This window comes from Dendrobates tinctorius, unplaced genomic scaffold, assembly GCF_039654945.1.
Source record: "Dendrobates tinctorius isolate UK_male_01 unplaced genomic scaffold, ASM3965494v1 ptg000070l, whole genome shotgun sequence".
Classification (NCBI taxonomy): Eukaryota; Metazoa; Chordata; class Amphibia; order Anura; family Dendrobatidae; genus Dendrobates; species Dendrobates tinctorius.
The window spans coordinates 40,964,403-40,973,516 of record NW_027361738.1 but is presented as its reverse complement, the minus strand read 5'-3'; positions in this window follow the sequence as shown (position 1 = coordinate 40,973,516).

Below are 9,114 nucleotides of genomic sequence, written 5' to 3'. Positions count from 1 at the left end.
GCATGTTCTCCGGGGTTCGCTAAAACAGAATTTTTTACAGATTTGCAATGTTGCAACTCACTGGAATTCAAGACAACATGTGATGGAGCATCTGTATGAGCAGCTTAAAGAAGGGCCTGATTATATCATGCAATTTCAACTGACGAGGGACACTTGTAGCCTACTGAAGAATTTTAAAGAGGCTACTAAATTTGTCAGTAGAGAGAACTATATTGTCAACAATGTTATCTCTCTCATATCTATCTTGGAAAAATCCTCACAATTATACAACAAATTATGGCAGAAGAACAGAAACTTGTACATATTTATCATTGCTGTGGGGATGCAGGGGACCCTCAATGTCAATGTTAAATGCATTAGGATGTGGAAGTGGTGGAGGATAATCATCAGCAGCTGGATGTGAAGGAGGAATTGAGTTATCCCAACACAGGCAGGGAACGAGGCTAATGAAGTGAAATTGGTGATTATCAAGCCAACACTAGCCATGATGACCAATCATTGCAGCAGGGTGTGGAAATTGAAGTAACAGTGCCATTGGTTGTGCTGGTGTACATGGTAAGCATGTTTAATTGCTTTTGGGGTGACAAGCATATGATTAGCATCATGCAAAGGAATGATTATTGGGTAGTATTGATTTTAGACCCTTGATATAAAAGCATAATGGCAGAATTTTTCTAGCTTCCAAAAGGAAGTCCAAATTGTCACATTATCAGGATAAGCTGTGTTCCATGCTGACGGCTTGTTTGACCAGGAGATCTCTCTCTGCTTTTAGCCAGCAAAATCTCCTCCACCTGTGACAGCAACAAATAGTTGAGGCAGTGGCACTAATAGTACATATGAATTAGATGGGGTTTTTTTTGCTGCAGCACCAACCTGATTCACTTGCGAAAACCGAGATGCACTGCCTGAACAGCCAGGTTGAGTCAATTCATCACTGTGTCCTTTCCCTGGAAGATATTGTGAGACCCAACCCCATAGACTTCTGTGCCAGCAGATTGAACCAGTGGCAAGAACTAGCCTAATTTGCCATGCGTATACTATCATATCCAGCCTCCAGTGCACTGTCAGAGAGGGTTTTTAGTGTGGCAGGTGGCATTGTCATGCCCAAATGGACCAGACTGTCCTCCATAAATGTCAAAAACCTTACATTTTCAAAATGAATCAGGCATGAAACAGTGCTGATTTTCATTCACTTACAGAAAATGACAATGACTAGATAGTCCATAGTCTCCAACATCATTGAGTCTGTGTGGGATTATATGAAGATACAGAATTATTTGTGCAAGCCTACATTCAGAGTAGATCCGTGGTTAGTTCTCAAGATGTTTGAAGCATCTTCCCTGATGAGACCTTCTCTGTGTTGCGTTACATGACTATATTTGGATCTGTTTACATGTATTGACTAGGGGTGAACTAGAGAAAAAAACAGACATACTGTATATCAATTGTTTATTAGGGATAGGTATGAAAATATCACTGTGAACCATACCCGAAGTATAACAGTAATATTGTGAATATTAGTTTAATATCGGTAAATGAGTAACATAAAAATGGAAATTTTAAACAACTCACAACCTATGATGTACAGGCACTTCATAGATTGTGCATCCCCTTTGATGTGGGCTCTGGTGCTGAGCCCGCATCTTTTCAGGTCCCTATCAGCCGTGGATGGAATCGCGATTCACCTGCTACTGTTAACATGTTAAATGCCGCTGTCAATCTCTTGCATTTAACATGAGCGTGCCAGAAGCACGTCACAAATCACGCCCATCGGCGCCCCTGTCACATGATTGCGGGGTGCAGATGGGTTGGCATGACAACCGGGGATGTGCAGTAGATCTCTGTGCTTGTCGTTGCAGATCTGCTATGAGACTGGCCAGGCTATAAAAATAATTAATCCAATCGGTAAATGGCGTAACAAGAAAAAAGTGAAAACGACAGAATTACGTTTTTTTGCCCACCACAAAATTGTAATAAAATGCAATAACAGGCAATCAAAACATTGTATCTACCCCAAAATGGTATCAATAAAAACATCAGCATAGCATGCCAAAAATAAGACCACATCCAGCCCCATATCCTGAAAAATGGAGATGCTAAGGGACTCAGAAAATAGCACTTTTTTTCACCATTTACTTTAAATAAAAAAGTACCTTTCCAGTATCTGCAAACTAGTAATCACCTGGAGAATCAGAATGGCAGTCATTTAGTGAACATAGTAAAAAAAAAGTGAAATTGAACATTTTTTTTTCCAATATCACTGTTCTTGGAATTTTATTTTGCCCATTTTCCAGTACATTATATGGTAAAATCAATGGTGTCATTCAAAAGTACCACCATGTCCCCCCAAAAACAAGCCCTCACATGGCCATATTAACAAAAAAATGAAAAAGTTATGTCTCTGAGAAGGAGAGCTAAAAAACTAAAATGAAAAAACAGAAAATCCCAAAGGTGTGAAGGAGTTAAAGAATTATCTCATATTCACAGATATCTGTCAGAAGATAACTCTGTTATAATCCATGAGCTTGGACAACAACCTATTTCCATAAATAAAGGGTTTAGTTGCCGCTAAGGGACCCCATGTTTATTCAGCACATTAGTTTCAGTCACTGAAATTTGGACACAGGAATCTAAGGAAAACATTTTGCTTATATGAGGTACAAATAAAGTGTATAACTATTTATGGTGACAATGAACATACACTCCAGATCAATTTTAAAAAAAAAAAAATATTTTAGGATTCTCTTTTACTGTTTTGATGTAAAAGTGTTTTCAAGATGATGTGTCACTGGAGCAACAATGCCTAAGAAACTTTAAAGAGAAAAATGGAAAATTACATTGTTAAAAATATGATATCTGTTCTGACTGAGAGTGCACTCACGAAAATGTTGGGTAAAACTTCTGAGCTTGCTTGGAAAGAATATATTATATATGTTAGTCAGCGGGTTCCTGTCGCTGCACAGCGGGAATCTGGAGCCTTGCTTCCGGTGGTCTCCCATTCCTCTCCATCCACAGAGGAGGTTGCTCAGCAAACTCGTCGGTCTCAGCGCTCTGCCCAGACCAGCTCCGTGGGTTTGCTTGCTGTTGCCACCTCTGGCACAGCTACGTAGCAATGCATGCTGTTCAGCAGCGAGATTCTCCAGGGACTAAGTCCCCATGTCGGGCCACTGAGCATGCCCGTGGAGTGATCTCCCATTGGAGATCGAAGGTCACATGCTCAGGTCCTGCTCCTGTTCAGATTGGCCCATCCGAGAAGCCAGGAAGGTCCCGGACGCTCGTGGCTATAAAAGGTTCGCATGGCCGCTCGGCCATGCGCTAGGATAGACTGTATTTTCAGACTATAAGGAGTGAGTGATGTATGCACGTATGAATGTCTCTGGTGACTGACTCATTATGAAACCCCTACCCTTGGTACGCATGTGTTGTGCAGCCTAGCCTGCTAGCGCCCAGGCTTAGGCGTAGGTAGGTCAGAGTCTGAGTCAGGCATTAGTCATCATCAGTGACTCGGCACGCCTCAGTGCACGTGCTCCACACTCCTTAGCCAGCGTCTATAGCGGCGTTCGTGGCAGCGACGCCGCGTGCTCAGTGGCCTAGTGGGACTCTAACCCCGTGTCCTTGGGGTAGAGTTCTGTGGCCGTTTGCTGTGCGCTCTTTGGCCGGCTCTGTGAGCTAAACAGGCTCCGGCATCCACGTTCAGCGGCTGTTCGGTTCTGTGAATTAACAGAGTCTGCTCCTGTTCACACTGGGTGATGTAACCCACGTGTGACTGTTTTCATGCCGCTCTATTCTTCAGCCATTGCCTAGCAGCAGTGTACCACCTCTGCACGGTGGACCCCGGGCTGCGAACGCACCCACTACTACTTTATAATCTGGTGCGTTCCGTCAGCCCTAACAATATATATATATATATATATATATATATGTTTTTGGAATAGGCACTGAAACCTTTCTCATACTATGAAATTAGTTTGAACCCAGTTTCAAAAATATTTGTTTTTTTTCAAACATTCAGCATACTAGAGCTTTTCTTCTGGGCATCTTCCCCAGAAAATATTGTTCCTGAACTTGACAAAATGTCATATAACAGAAAACATTGAGAATCATTCTTGTCTGCTCTTTTGAGTCACCAAGTCCATAACACTACATTTTAGTAAACTTGAATATATTGATTTATTTCAATATTTACACTAGGGACAGTTTTATGAAAATAATGAATAAAAAGTGACTACTAGACCTTGTAGATAATAGATTTAAATAAGAATGGAAAGTGATGGGTTATTAAAAATTCCTAAAACAGTTATAATTAACTTGAAAAGTTAATAAAAAAGTTAAACCTACTTATCATTGAAAATTAGCAATTATTTTTACATTCCTAAGTTAGCATTTGCACTTCTTTTTTGTGGCCTGTTGTGTATGTAAATTGTTTATGTAAATTCTTAGACACTCATGTGTCAACTATACGTATGACATAACCTAGGATAAAAACAATGAGCAAATGCTACGCAGTAAGTAGTAATAGTACATGTAAATAACATAGGGTACTCGGTTGACACTATTTTGATCAAAACGAGTAAAAGCAATCCCACCGCGACAAGGTAAACCCGATCAAGATGATCCTTTCTCTAGTGTTTCCCCTGTTTTTATGCCAGTAGGCCTCAATAGACCGGGGCAGAGGAAGACCCAGGTCTAACTTTTTACCACCTGCCCATGGAAAGCTATACAGATAAGATGCATAGCTCAAAAAGTGGAACTATGTCCCGTCTATGACTAGTACATCTGATCTCTGACGTGTATGACAATGTATGTCAATGTATGACAAACAGCTCCACCTATATTTTTATATTTTATATATAAACTAGCTGAAGAGCCCGACGTTGCCTGGGCATAGTAGCCAACTGTGGTTAGTTATAACAAATTATAATGATTATATTGCACATAAAAACCGTGCATCTAATCCTATCCTGTGTGATACTGACTGCTGAGCCGTGTATCTAATCCTATTCTGTGTGATACTGTCTGCTGAGCCGTGTATCTAATACTATTATGTGTGATACTGTGTGCTGAGCTGCGTATCTAATCCTATCCTGTGTAATACTGCCTGCTGAGCCGTGTATCTAATCCTATCCTGTGTGATACTGACTGCTGAGCTGTGTATCTAATCCTATCCTGTGTGATACTGACTGCTGAGCTGTGTATCTAATCCTATCCTGTGTGATACTGACTGCTGAGCCGTGTATCTAATCCTATCCTGTGTGATACTGGGCTCCCCCTGCAGTCTGTGTCAGAGGGTGGTCTGTGTGGGCACCGTAATAAATTGTGTTATTTCCAGCTTTACAGAAGGACGATAACACCAATGATAAGAATAATAGGCCTCAGTTACCACAACTGTCTACAAAGAAAACTGTTGCTGATAGCAATCAATCACAGCTCATTCTTCATCTTTTAAACAGCTCTGGAACAGCGTGGCGAGTTTTGAGTGGCGACTTTTGTGTTTCGACTTTTATGTGGCGAGGTTGGTGTATGTGTGGTGAAATGTGTGCTGAGGGTGGTATATGTGTTGAAGCACGTGGTAGTGTGTGGCGCATTTTGTGTGTGTGTTCATATCCCCGTGTGTGGTGAGTATCCCATGTCAGGGCCCCTCCTTAGCAACTGTACGGTATATACTCTTTGGCACCATCACTCTCATTCTTTAAGTCCCCCTTGTTCACATCTGGCAGCTGACAATTTGCCTCCAACACTTTTCCTTTCACTTTTTTATGTAGATAGGGGCAAAATTGTTTGGTGAATTGGAACGCGTGGGGTTAAAATTTCGCCTCACAACATAGTCTATGACGCTCTCGGGGTCCAGATGTGTGACTGTGCAAAATTTTGTGGCTGTAGCTACGACTGTGCAGATGCCAATACATACACTTTTGCCCCCTTATGTAGATAGGGGCAAAATTGTTTGGTGAATTGGAACACGTGGGGTTAAAATTTCGCCTCACAACATAGCCTATGACGTGACTGTGCAAAATTTTTTGGCTGTAGCTGCGACGGTGCGGATGCCAATCCCGGACATACATACATACATACATACATACATACACACACTTGAGCTTTATATATTAGATTTATGGCCAATAGCAATTGAATGATTGTCTACTCAACCACTACCAAATTGGCCTTCAAGGACCAAAAGTGGTGCTAAAACCCCTCAGCTTCATGAAAACGAGTCCTACAACTGTTGTTCACCATTACCTGCACATTAGAAGATGTTTACGCCATCAAAGTTTCCTGCTTACAATACTCTTCATAGAGTCATCTAAATGGAACATTTCATTTTTAGAATCGTTGATTTATTTTCACAGACAAACATGCTGAATCAAGCTTCACAGGTTGGCTTCGCATAAAGTCAATACTTGCATAAAATAATAAAGAATTTTTTTTTCATATATACTTTTTACCTTTTACCTCCAGCCAAATATTTCCTTAACCTTAAGCAATGGCAAACTTGATTCTTTCTCTACACAGGTCAAATACTTGTCATAGCAGACATCCCGGTTAATATTTAACTAAAAATTAATAGATTAGATAGCTGTGGCAGGCTTTTAGTGTCAATTAATTTAATAGCTGCATTTTTTTTTTAACAAAGCAAGAAAAATAAGGTGCATACTTTACATGGGGAAAAATAGATGTAGCTTAAGGCTTTGTGTTACAATTACCAGCAATTGAATGGCTGACACATGTAATCCTTGCGAGATTGTTCAATAGTATGATGTCAGAGAGAAATCCTTCAAACAGAGCTATTAAAAAACACAATAAACATGCTTCTTGTTGTAAGATTTATGCAAGCTTATGTTAGAAAAACATAAATGAGGTGGTATTTGTTTGAAAATGAAAGGATTATATGGTCTTTGTAAAATGAGGAATTTCATTTTGGGGAGGGACACTGAAGCTGTGATTTATTTTTTTGTTTATATTCCAATGACTCCTTTGATATGTCAGCTTCTGTCACCAGGCATTAGGCCACTTGTAATTTCTTGTATTAGCCAAGATACAATACATTTTCCCATCCAAATAATTTGTGTCAAAAACCCAACCGAACTGAACAACATAGACAGAAGTGTTTATTGAGAGATTACATAGGGTTTACGTTTAATGATATACCAGACATGTTTCATTTTCTTTCTTCATTCAATGACTTCAGCACCTGTTGGGGTTAGACTTGCATTAAAAAGTATAAAAAAGTATGGAATTCAAAAGGGGCTATCTATCATATTTTACAAAGGGTAGTAGTAGTTGATAATAACAATGTGGATTTGTAGTCTGGCATGCTACTTCTGGTAAGGATTGCTTAAAAAAAAAGAAGGTAGATAAGACTAAATTGATAACTTATGCAGCTAATATAATTTAGGGGTTCTATGGGAATAGAAAAAATAACTAATAAATGTCAATAGCAATAAATTCCTAAATGCATTCATTAGCAAATCACAATTGTTTTGTCCAAGGAGTTAGTCACTATAGTACATTTAAATGGCTGTTGTCTTGTTACACTGGCAGAGACCTGTCCTAAAATAAAGCAATTGCAGCAGAAGGCCTCCTGCTATGGCACAAAGATAACCTCTACCATAAACTGTCAATCTGTTTTTAAGTCACAGCAGCTACTCATTCAGAAAAACAGGGTTGACAGCAGTGTCAGCAGCCTCTTCTTACCTCAGCACCTCTGGTATATCCAGTATTAGATCATATAGACAGGGCGGACAGCAGTGTGAGCAGCCTCTTCTTACCCCAGCACCCTGGTATCTCTAATGTTAGATCATATAGACAGGGTGGACAGCAATGTGAGCAGCCTCTTCTTACTTCAGCGCCCTGGTATCTCCAGTATTAGATCAGATAGACATGGTGGACAGCAGTGTGAGCAGCCTCTTTTTACCTCAGCACCCTGGTATCTCCAGTATTAGATCAGAGAGACATGGTGGTCAGCACTGTGAGCAGCCGCCACTTTTTACCTCAGTACCCTGGTATCTCCAATATTAAATAAGATAGACAGGGTGGACAACAGTGTGAGCAGCCTCTTCTTACTTTAGCATCCTAGTATCTTCACTACAAGGTTATATAGACAAGCTGGACAGCAGTGTGAGCTGCCTCTTCTTACCTCAGCACCCTGGTATCTCCACTAATAGACCAGATAGACAGGGTGGACAGCAGTGTGGCCAGCCTCTTCTTACTTTTGCACCCCTGGTTAGTGATGAGTGCAGGTGCTCGTTACTTGAGTTTGCCTTGGGTGTTCGAGTATGCACCGAGTATCGCGGGTGCTCGAGTGAAATGTTCAAATCCCCGCGGCCGCATGTTTCACGGCTGTTAGACACCCACAAAATATGCGGGGATTGTCTGATAAATACGGGCAATGCCCACATGATTTGTGGCTGTCAAAAAGCTGAAAAACATGCGGCCGTGAGGACTTGAGCATGTCCCTTGAGCACCCACGATACTCGATGCATACCCAAGCACCCAAGGAAAACTCAAGTAATGAGCACTTGCGCTCAACACTACCCCTGGTATCTTCAACATTAGGTCAGATTATCCACATCTACTTTAATAGCTTCAGTCCCTGGTCATAACAGGAATCTGGTTTATTATGCTTCATTTAGAAAAACTAGTTGGTGGCCCGATTCTAATGCATCGGGTATTCTAGAATATATATTTAGTTTATTTATGAAGTTGTAATAATAATGCAATAATGCACCCCCAATCCTGATATGCATGGTCCTCTCACCCCCCAATCCTGATATGCATGGTACCCCTCCCCCCTATCCCGGTATGCATGGTCCCCTCGCCCCCAATCCTGATATGCATGGTCCCCTCACCCCCCAATCCTGGTATGCATGGTCCTCTCACCCCTCGTTCCTGGTAAGCATGGTCCCCTCACTCCCCTTTCCTGGTATGCATGGTCCCCCTCACCCCCCTTTCCTGGTATGCATGGTCCCGTCACCCCCCTTTCGTGGTATGCATGGTCCCCTCATGCCCCAATCCTGATATGCATGGTCCCCTCACCCTCCAATCCTGGAATGCATGGTCCTCTCACCCCCCAATCCTGGTATGCATGGTCCCGTCACCCCCCTTTCCTGGTATGCA